Consider the following 12,423-nt stretch of genomic DNA (forward strand, 5'->3'; position numbering starts at 1 on the left):
TTCAGTTTCTTCCAAAACGTTCCAATTTATTCCCACTTGATTTTGTAACTTCCATACACAATATGGGAGTTAAAATCATATCTCTATCAGCCATTTCTCATATGGCTTTATGAAATCCAATCTCAAATGTGTAACATATAATATACACATTATTGGGTAATATTTGGGAGTTACAAATTTGTAACTGATTTTGTAACTCCAAAATATGTCACATTTGGACACACACATGTGTCCAATTTCGTGACTCTCAATAATATGTTACAAGATGTGACAAATCACATTATGTCACATTATTTAATCTAACATTATATTATTAAAATAATATAACATTCCCCCACTTAGATTAAATAATCACTTTTTGTAACACTTATTTAATCAATCAAGACATTATATTAAAATATAATACCAACTTCTCCCATTTCCTTCAAGCATCTCCTTCATATGCCAATCACCCAGCCCAAACCGTGGGCTTTTCTCCTCTCAGCAGTCGGGCCCAATCAAGCCAGCCCATCAGCGCCACCTCCACCAGACCAGCCACCTGCATTTATCTTGAGCCCACAATGTCCCCTATGTCCAAAATGCCAATTTTTTACCCATCTTCTTACACACTTTTTACCCCAAAATCATCATCACTCCTACAATTTACCCCTATTTACCATATTATTATTATTAATTTAATCAATTTACTTAATTTAAATTGATTATTTTAATAATCTCATTTTGGCTATAAATAAGGGTTTTGAAGACCATTTTAGGGTGCTTAATTTTTGGTTACTATCTTCTTTTCTCCCATTTTCTCTCTACCATTCTCTCTTCCATTTTGGGTTTTTCAAGAGCATTTTGCAAGTATGTATGTCATTTATTTTGTAATTTCTATTCTAGCTATGTGCTTCTAATCTTTTTCATAAGATTATTAAGATCATGATGAAGCAACTTGTAACTAGGTAATATTTATGTGTATGTTGATTTCCCTTGTAATGCAACAAAGTTTATGGGTTTTTCTTCTTCATATATTTCTTTCGTCTTAAATATCTTGTATTTTAGATTGTTAGAACATATTTACACTTTGTTCTTCATTAGTGCATAAACATAATATTATTTGTGTAAGATGTGTCATTAAATTGTACACATCCATGCTTAGAACAAAAATATTATGTTTTGCCTTATAAATAATGTTCATTGATTTTTTGTTATTTCATTAGATTGATTTACACTAAATGCTTTGAAATTATAATTTTGAAAAGTGAAGAAAAATCCTATCTTTTTATAAGAAATTTGTGCTTAAAATTATAAATCTTTTTGGAAAATGATAGTTTGAATTATTTTAACTATCACTAAAACTTGGGAATCAATATACTAATAAATATTATTAAACTTACACTTTGTGGATTTTAGTATCTTAATAATCTTTTCTTTTAACACTTATTTTCAACTCATTATTGCTTTATTTTTATTCTCTTAAATAGCTTTATTTTTCAATCTTTTATTTTATGTTCATAATACTAAAACTCATCAATCTTTGGAGCTAGGTTAGAATTTATTACTTTTGATTTAAAATAGTTTTCTTTTTTCGATTTTAGACAACTCATTTGGGTTCGACATCCTTGCTTACACGATCACTATTCTTTATGAACGATTCGTGCGCTTGCGATTTATAAATATTTAAACATACCCGTTTTGGGTTCATCAAGTTTTTGGCGCCGTTGCCGGGGAGTTCCAAGAAAGGAAACGAAATTTATCTCAAGGTTAGTGAATTCTTCTACTAGTTATTTTAATTTTTGCACTTTAAAAAAAACTAAAAAAAAAATTTATATCTATAAAAACTAAAAGAAAAAAGATAAAAAGAAAATTTGGGACGGTTCTACCACCCATAAAAAAAAAAACTTATTTATTTATATTTATTGCATTTTTTTTAGTGACGGCACTTATGCCTCCTAATTTTTCTATCTTTTTAATTTTTATAGTCGATGGCACTTGTGCCTCCTAATTTTGTTATAATTTTATTTTAATTTTTATTTCTTGTATTTCTTTGTTAGTTGACGGCACTTGTGCCTCCTAACATTTGTTGTAATTTTCTTTATTTATCTTGTTGTAATTTTTATTTTATTTAATTTCCGCAAATTACTAGTTGATGGCAATTTTGCCTCCTAGCTAGTTGATGGCAATTTTGCCTCCTAGTCCTCTATCTTATGTTTGAGTTGATGGCACTTGTGCCTCCTATCTTTTTTCTTAATTTTGTTATGGTTGATGGCATGCTATGCCTCCCTACTATTGTCTAAATTTTAGTCTTATTTAATTTTGCCTTATTTTTCTTTACCTTTTATCATATTATTCTATAATTGTGAAAAATACTTGAAAAAAAAAAAAAAACCTAAATCTTGTCCTTTCACCATAAGAAATTTTTGCTTAAAGGAAATTTGAACAAAATTCTCAATCCGCCTCTACTAATTAACCTCGGGGAGTTTTTAGTAGTGCGCGAGTAAGTGGAATCAAATAGGCCTGGAGACAAGTAAACCATAAAAATTATATTGTTGTGAAATCTCTAAAAATTCTAAGTATGCTCTGTGGTTGCAGTTTTAACTGATCTTCCACATCAGAAAATTGCTTGTTTGAGATTATCCTTGTTGCCTTGTTTGTGAAAATTGTATGCATCATTGGGAACGTAACTCTAAAAAACAATTAGTAAAAAGACGTTTATCTTTGTTTGAAATTGAAAGTGTTAGTAAAAATTTGAGCATCATGGAACCTATTGCTAATATTGTTGATGAAAATGCTGTGCCTGAAAAAACTTTGCTTGAATATTTTGCACCTATTTCATCTAATGCTCCTTCATGCATTTTTTTACCTACAACTTCTGCTACTCATTTTGAGCTTAAACCAGCAATCATTCAATTGTTTCCATCTTTTTATGGGTTAGATAGAGAGGATCCTTACATGCATGTCAAAGATTTCTTAGAAATTTGCTCAACATTTAAATTTCAAAATTTTTCTGATGAGTCGGTCAAACTAAGATTGTTTCCTTTTTCATTAAAATACAAATCAAAAGCTTGGTTAAATTCCCTTCCCACGGAGTCTATAACCACATGGGATCAACTTTATAATAAATTCTTACTGAAATTTTTTCCTATACCTAAAACTGATAGTCTAAGGAGAGAAATCTCCGAGTTTTTTCAAAAAGATAATGAAGAGTTTTATGAATGTTGGGAAAAGTTTAAAGATTTATTATTAAAATGTCATCATCATGGTTTTGAAAAATGGAGACTTGTAAAATATTTTTATGATGGTTTGACTCCCTCTAATCGTCAAATGATTCAATCTATGCATACTGGAAAATTTTTAAAATTTCAAGGACAAGAGGCGTGGGATGCCCTTGAAGATTTATCTGTCAATTCACAACAATGGAATTATTTTGATCCTAGGTCTAGGTCAACTAATTCACCAAAAAGAGGAGGAAGGTATGAAGTAAAAGAAGAAGTAGACTTAAGAACATCCTTAGACAAATTAGCGAGAAAAGTAGAAGCTTTAGCCATAAGCCAAACTATAAACTCTCCAATACAACCAAGAAAAGATGTTTGTTCTATATGTTCTAGTCCGTGCCATAATGCCCAATCATGTCCTTCCTACCAAGAAGCCTTTTCTGAGGAGGCCAATGCACTTCATGCTTATGGGAAACCAAATGATAGCCCATTTTCATCCACCTACAATCCAAATTGGAGAAACCATCCGAACTTTTCATGGAGACAAAACCAACCCCAAATGAATCAAGGGCACCAATACAACACACAAAACCAAGCTCATGCCCCACAAAATCAACCATATCCGCAACAAAGAAAACCTTCCTTAGAAGATACTTTACAACAATTTATGCAATCCACTCAACAAATCCTACAAAATCAATCTCAATCAATTACCAAACTCGAGACACAAGTAGGGCAACTTGCCACTGCTTTAGTTGATAGAGAAAAAGGAACATTCCCTAGTCAACCTATCCCTAATCCAAAAGGTCAATATGAGATAGGAAAGTCTAGTCATAATGGAGAAGTCAAATCAATTTCAACTCTTAGGTCCGGAAAGAACATTGTCAAACCCGATTACATACCCGAGGTTGAAAACGAAAAAGAAAAAGAAAAGAGTCAGCCTTCTAGTTCTAATCTCAATGACTCATCAAACAAAGAAATTCCAATCCATCCTTTAATTCCAAAAGCCCCATTGCCACAAAGATTACTTCCAATTAAAAAAGGCGACCAATATAATGACATCTTAGAAGTTTTTAAACAAGTTAGTATCAATATCCCTTTTTTAGATGCCATTAAACAAATTCCTGCCTACTCCAAATTTTTAAAGGATCTTTGTACTGTTAAAAGAAACACTAATGTTCCTAAAAAGGCATTTTTAACTGAACAAGCTAGTTCCATTATTCAATATAAGAGTCTTGTTAAATATAAAGATCTTGGGTGTCCCACAATTTCATGCATTATTGGTGATCATTTTATTAAGAAAGCTTTACTTGATTTAGGTGCTAGGGTGAATTTATTGCCTTATTCTGTTTATAAGCAACATGGTCTTGGTGAGCTAAAACCTACCTCTGTAACTCTTCAATTAGCCGATCGTTCTGTGAAAATTCCTAGAGGCATTATAGAGGATGTTTTGATAAAAGTTGATAAATTTTACTTTCCTGTTGACTTCATTGTTCTTGATACTCAACCTGTGGAAAATATGCATGCTCACATTCCTATCATTTTAGGTAGACCATTCTTAGCTACATCTAATGCAATCATAAATTATCGTAATTGTGTTTTGAAATCATCTTTTGGAAATATGACTGTTGAATTGAATGTATTTAATGTGGTTAAATCTGTTGAGTGTGAGGAAGTGCATGGAGTTAACATGATAGATAGTGTATGTGAAGATGATGGAAATGACTTACTTGACTTTTGTGAAAAATACTTTGGTATGAACTTGCATGTTGATGACTCTAATGATGATGTGAATGCTTTGCTAGAGTCTATACCCTTAAATGAAACCAAAGTTGAACCTTTTTCACCCTTAGATCATGTTGAATCAATTTTTGAGTCTCCAAAGTTAGACCTTAAACCTTTGCCAGAAAATTTAAAATATGCTTTTCTAGGAGAGTCTGAAACCTTACCTGTTATCATAGCATCCGCTTTAGATAAAGAACAAGAAGGTAAATTGTTAGATGTCCTTAGAAAACATAAAGAAGCCATAGGTTGGACCATTGGAGACATTAAAGGAATTAGCCCATCCATATGTATGCATAGAATCCATCTAGAAGAGAATGCTAAAACCTCTCGGGAATGTCAAAGAAGGTTAAATCCAAATATGAAAGAAGTAGTTAGAGAAGAGGTCATAAAATTGTTAGACGTAGGTATCATTTACCCTATTTCTGATAGTCAATGGGTTAGTCCAGTTCAAGTTGTGCCTAAGAAGTCTGGGATCACAGTCGTTGAAAATGAGAAAAATGAATTAATCCCTACTAGAGTACAAACGGGGTGGAGAGTGTGCATAGATTATAGAAAGCTGAATAACGTTACTAGAAAAGACCATTTTCCATTACCTTTTATTGATCAAATGCTTGAACGATTAGCTGGCCATGCATATTATTGCTTTCTTGATGGGTATTCGGGATATAACCAAATCCCCATTGCCCCAGAAGATCAAGAAAAGACTACTTTTACATGCCCTTTTGGAACTTTTGCATATTGTCGCATGCCCTTTGGATTATGCAATGCACCTGCGACTTTTCAAAGGTGTATGATTTCAATTTTTTCTGACATGGTTGAAAGATTTCTTGAAGTATTTATGGATGATTTTTCTGTGTTTGGTTCTTCTTTTGATGAATGTTTGCACCATCTTTCACTTGTTTTAATTCGTTGCAAAGATAAAAACCTTGTGCTTAACTGGGAAAAATGTCATTTTATGGTTAAAAAATGAATTGTTTTAGGTCATGTAATCTCATCTGAGGGAATAAAAGTAGATAAAGCTAAAGTTGATCTTATTTCAAAACTTCCCCCACCTAAAACTGTGAAAGAAATTAGATCATTCTTAGGCCATGCCGATTTTTATAGGAGATTTATAAAAGACTTTAGAAAAATTTCTCGGCCTTTATGCCATTTACTTGGAAAAGAAAATGCTTTTGTCTTTGATAATAATTGCCATGTTGCCTTTGAAAAATTAAAAAATTTGTTGACTACTGCACCCATTATTCGACCTCCTGATTGGAAAATACCTTTTGAAATAATGTGTGATGCTTCTGATTTTGATATAGGTGCTGTCTTAGGACAAAGACTTGAAAAAATACCTCATGTAATTTACTATGCTAGCAAAACTTTAAATGATGCTCAATTAAATTACTCCACAACCGAAAAAGAATTGATTGCTGTTGTTTTTGCATTGGAGAAATTTAGACCTTATTTGTTAGGATCTAAAATTATTGTTTATTCTGATCATGCTGCATTAAAATATCTCTTGTCGAAAAAAGATGCTAAGTCTCGTTTGATCCGTTGGATCTTGCTTTTACAAGAATTCGACTTAGAAATACGTGATAAAAAAGGATCTGAAAATGTTGTTGCTGATCATTTATCTAGACTAGTTGTTGACACTATACATGATTTCACTCCTATCACTGAAACTTTTCCCGATGAACAATTAATGCATATTTCTTCATTGCCTTGGTATGCTGATATTGTTAATTATTTGGTCACTACAGAAATACCATCTCATTGGTCTAGGTATGATAAATCTAAATTTTATTCTGAGGTGAAAAACTTTATTTGGGATGATCCTTACTTGTTTAAATACTGCCCTGATCAAATAATTAGGAGATGCATTCCAAATTGTGATCAATCTAAACTCATATCTTTTTGTCACGATCATGCATGTGGAGGACATTTTAGTGGTAAGAAAACTGCTGCTAAAGTTTTACAATGTGGTTTTTATTGGCCTACTATCCTTCATGATACATATATTTATTATAAAGCTTGTGAACGTTGCCAAAATTTAGGAAGTTTAACTAAAAGAAATATGATGCCTTTAAATCCTATTCTTATTATTGACATATTTGATGTTTGGGGTATTGATTTTATGAGACCATTTCCTAACTCTTTTGGTAATCTTTATATTCTTGTTGGAGTCGATTATGTATCTAAATGGGTTGAAGCTATTGTATGCCACACTAATGACCACAAAGTTGTGCTTCGGTTTTTGAAAGAAAATATATTTTCCCGTTTTGGTTCACCACGTGCTATAATTAGTGATAACGGTACACACTTTTGTAATAAGCCATTTGAAGAAACAATATGGCATTACACATAAAGTCTCAACACCATATCACCCACAAACTAGTGGTCAAGTTGAAGTGTCTAATAGGGAAGTTAAGCACATTTTAGAAAAAACTGTGAATCTAACTAGGAAAGATTGGTCCTTGAGACTCACTGATGTATTATGGGCGTATCGTACCACGTACAAAACACCCATTGGCATGTCACCCTACAGACTTGTGTATGGGAAGGTGTGCCATTTACCTGTTGAGTTAGAACATAGAGCCTTTTGGGCAATTAAGCAGTTAAACTTTTCTTTAGACAAGGCAGGTGAGAAACGAAAACTTCAACTAAATGAACTAGACGAAATTAGGAATGATGCATATGACTATTCAAAAAAGTATAAGGATCGCATGAAATTTTACCATGATAAAAATATTTTGAGAAAAGATTTTTATCCAGGTCAGAAAGTCCTTTTATACAACTCTCGTTTGCATTTATTCCCGGGAAAGTTACGCTCTAGGTGGTCCGGTCCTTACATTGTTCGTATTGTTTTTCCACATGAAGCTATTGAAATTGAAAATCCTAAAAATGGTGATATATTTAAAGTTAATGGACAAAAATTAAAACCATTTTTAGAATTAAAAACTGATGAAGTGGATGAGATACTCCTTGAGGACCCTGTTTACCATGCTCTTTGATTCCTATTTGATCTTGACAACTTGTGTTTTATTTGTTTTGTTTGTTTTATGTGTGATTTAATTTTTGTTTGTTGTATCTTCTACTCTCTTAGCGGTGCACCATATCGAGGTACGACCATTCTAAACTCTAAACTCTTGTCAATTTTAATTTATATTTATATTTTGACACATTGAGGACAATGCTTAAATTAAGTTTGGGGGTATCAAGTTTATATGGTTATTATCATTAAGGAGTATGATTTATTGTGTTTATGTTTTGTGTTGTTTTTATTTCTATATTTTGTGTTAATTTTTGTTTTTATTTATGTTTGTGTTTGAAAAAAAAAAATTATTTGTTTTGTTGTCTTGTTAAAAAAAAAAAAACAAAATTTTATTTATATGTTGTTGTTTTGTTAATTTTTTTTTTAATTTGTTCATTTTCATAAATTTTTTTTTAAAAATAAATAAAATTTGGTGATATTTTTCATTTTCAATGATAAAAATCCTGATTGAGTTTGAATTTAATTCTCTTAAAAATATGAATAATTTTTAAGCTTTATTTTTAATTATAGGGTCAATTTTTCTTGTAACAAAAATTACATTTTTCATAACAAAAACATTCTTATTTCCTATAAGTTTAAGTGAAAAATAATTTTAATGAAAACCTATTTTCTAAAAGAAAAATTGACTATTTAATTAATTACATAAGCTTAACTTTTATTCATAATAATTTCTGAGATTTATTTTCATTGTGCAATTTTTGAGAAAATCATTTTTATATCACCAATAAAAAAAATATGTGTATTTTAATTTTTCTTTTGCTTGAGGACTAGCAAAACTTTAAGTTTGGGGGTGTGATAACTCTACAAATTAGAGTTATTTTACCATATTTTATATGCTAATTGTTGCTTAGTTCTTGAGTTTTTAATTAACTTATTAAGTTTTTATGTAATTTTTAATTTATTAGTCTTATTGTAGTTTTCTAGATTTTTATATATTTTTATAGATATTTTATTATAATTTGTTATAGTTAATTATTTAAAATTTGTGTTGTTAGATTATAAGTTAAAAAAAATGTGATTTTATTGAACTTAATTGCCAAAGTAAATTAAATTTTAATTAATATTTTGATGGACTTAATATGAGTTGTTTTACAATTGAAAATATTTGATTCTAATTTAATGTTTACTTATTTTGTAGATAAATTGTTGCATTTTTAGTGCTCTTGAAAAGAGAAGAAAAAATGTTAGCTTTGAAAGAAAAGAGAGAATAGTTGATGTTTTTGACCAAAGGCCCAAGCCAGCCTTCCCTCTCCGGCCCAGGCCCAATGCCCCAGCACCCAGCCGTGTGCCTTCCAAGCTACCTCTCCCAGCCTTGCGTCAGGCACAGCCCCACAGCTCAGCAGGTTTCTCCAACCGAGCACAACCATTTCCCTTCTAGCAATTAATCCTCCAGCCGCCACCTGTCCTTTTTTTTTCCTCTCAACATTCGGCCATCATATGCTCCCAGCCGAAGACCCAACTTCTCTCATTTACTTCAAGCATCTCCTTCATATGCCAATCACCCAGCCCAAACCGTGGGCTTTCCTCCTCTCAGCAGTCGGGCCCAATCAAGCCAGCCCATCAGCGCCACCTCCACCAGACCAGCCACCTGTCTAGCCACCTGCATTTATCTTAAGCCCACAATGTCCCCTATGTCCAAAATGCCAATTTTTTACCCATCTTCTTACACACTTTTTACCCCAAAATCATCATCACTCCTACAATTTACCCCTATTTACCATATTATTATTAATTTAATCAATTTACTTAATTTAAATTGATTATTTTAATAATCTCATTTTGGCTATAAATAAGGGTTTTGAAGACCATTTTAGGGTGCTTAATTTTTTGTTACTATCTTATTTTCTCTCATTTTCTCGCTACCATTCTCTCTTCCATTTTGGGTTTTTCAAAAGCATTTTGCAAGTATGTATGTCATTTATTTTGTAATTTCTATTCTAGTTATGTGCTTCTAATCTTTTTCATAAGATTATTAAGATCATGATGAAGCAACTTGTAACTAGGTAATATTTATGTGTATGTTGATTTCCCTTGTAATGGAACAAAGTTTATGGGTTTTTCTTCTTCATATATTTCTTTCATCTTAAATATCTTGTATTTTAGATTGTTAGAACATATTTACACTTTGTTCTTCATTAGTGCATAAACAAAATATTCTTTGTGTAAGATGTGTCATTAAATTGTACAAATCCATGCATAGAACAAAAATATTATGTTTTGCCTTATAAATAATGTTAATTGATTTATTTGTTATTTCATTAGATTGATTTACACTAAATGCTTTGAAATTATAATTTTGAAAAGTGAAGAAAAATCCTATCTTTTTATAAGAAATTTGTGCTTAAAATTATAAATCTTTTTGGAAAATGATAGTTTGAATTATTTTAACTATCACTAAAACTTGGGAATCAATATACTAATAAATATTATTAAACTTACACTTTGTGGATTCTAGTATCTTAATAATCTTTTCTTTTAACACTTATTTTCAACTCATTATTGCTTTATTTTTATTCTCTTAAATAGCTTTATTTTTCAATCTTTTATTTTATGTTCATAATACTAAAACTCATCAATCTTTGGAGCTAGGTTAGAATTTATTACTTTTGATTTAAAATAGTTTTCTTTTTTCGATTTTAGACAACTCATTTGGGTTCGACATCCTTGCTTACACGATCACTATTCTTTATGAACGATTTGTGCGCTTGCGATTTATAAATATTTAAACATACCCGTTTTGGGTCCATCAGATGCGCTACTGACGAAAAACTCTTTATTATTCCATTCTTCTCGCAAAAGTTGGTGAACAAGTCGTTATCGAACTGGGTCCCGTTGTCGGATACAATTTTCCTCGGCATCCCATATCGGCATACAATGTTCTTTACCACGAAGTCAAGGACTTTCTTGGAAGTTATTGTTGCTAACGGTTCAGCCTCTGTCCACTTCGTGAAGTAGTCTACGGTAACTATAGCATACTTCACACCGCCCTTGCCAGTTGGGAGAGAGCCTATGAGGTCGATTCCCCATACCGAGAATCGCCATGGGGAAGTCATCACGGTCAGCTCGGATGGTGGAGCTCGAGGAATCGTGGCGAACCGCTGGCACTTATCGCATTTCTTTACGTACTCGAAAGAGTCTGACTTGATGCTAGGCCAGAAATAACCTTGGCGTATGATTTTCTTGGACAGGCTGTGCCCCCCAGTATGGTCTTCATAGAACCCTTCATGAATTTCTTCAATGATCTTCTTGGCCTCGGGTGGAGTCACACACCAAAGTAATGGCATGGAATATCCTCTTCTATACAGCTTTCCATCCAAAATGGTGTAACGGGGAATTCGATACATTAATTTTCGAGCCTAGTTCCGATCTTTCGGAAGGACGCCGGTCTCGAGATATTCGACTATCGGGGTCAACCAGGTAGGCTCGGAATCAATCATACACACGTCTTCCTGTCCCGGCTCGTTACTACTAGGTGCCGAGCGATGTTCTATTGGCACAACATTTAGCTCATCATTCTCGGTGGAAGTGGCGAGCCGAGCTAAGGCATCTGCATTTGAGTTTTTCTCTCGGGGAACATGTTCGATCGCATAAAACTCAAAATGTTCCAATGCGGACTTTGCCTTTTCTAAGTAAGCTGCCATTCTCGTGCCACAAGCCTAGTATTCTCCCAAAATTTGGTTAACCACAAGCTGGGAGTCGTTGTAGCAATGTACTGCTTTAGCTTTGAGCTCTTTGGCTATACGGAGTCCCGCCAGTAAAGCCTCGTATTCGGCCTCGTTATTCGATGCGTTGAAGTCGAATCTTAAGGCAGAATGAAATCTGCTTCCTGCGAGAGTAATCAAAATGACCCCTGCTCTCGATCCATCTTCGTTAGATGACCCGTCGACGTAAAGTTTCCACAGCTCGTGGGCCGGGGTTTTAACTTCATCGTTGGTCATGCCAGTACACTCCACTATAAAGTCTGCCAGGGCCTGTGCCCTAATGGTCTTCCTCGGGTGGTAGGTGATCTCGAATTGCTCGAGTTCAACCGCCCATTTAAGAAGTCGACCTGAAGCTTCTGGCTTAGACAATACTTGCCTCAGCGGTTGATCGGTTAACACATGGATGGGGTGCGCCTGAAAGTAGGGTCGTAATTTGCGAGATGAATGAATTAAGCTGAGAGCTAGCTTTTCCATCAAGGGATACCGCGACTCTGCCCCCAATAATCTTTTACTGATGTAATACACGGGCTTCTGTACCTTTTCCTCTCCTCGCACGAACACTGCACTTATTGCATGTTCGGTAGAGGCAAGATATAAGTATAGTACTTCTCCCGTAACAGGTTTTGATAAGATGGGGGGTTCTGCGAGGTGCTTTTTAAGCGCCTGAAAGGCCAGCTCGCACTCCTCCGTCCATTCAAATTTC

General features: G+C 33.2%; 1 non-coding gene across 1 annotated transcript; it reads right to left on the reverse strand.

Moving 5' to 3' along the window:
- Nucleotides 1-3,141: 3,141 nt before the first annotated feature.
- LOC133793163 (small nucleolar RNA R71) lies at nucleotides 3,142-3,248 on the reverse strand. Its single transcript, XR_009874621.1, has one exon. It is a non-coding gene; the product is annotated as a small nucleolar RNA R71 (small nucleolar RNA).
- Nucleotides 3,249-12,423: the final 9,175 nt, after the last annotated feature.

This window comes from Humulus lupulus, chromosome 7, assembly GCF_963169125.1.
Source record: "Humulus lupulus chromosome 7, drHumLupu1.1, whole genome shotgun sequence".
Taxonomy (NCBI): domain Eukaryota; kingdom Viridiplantae; phylum Streptophyta; class Magnoliopsida; order Rosales; family Cannabaceae; genus Humulus; species Humulus lupulus.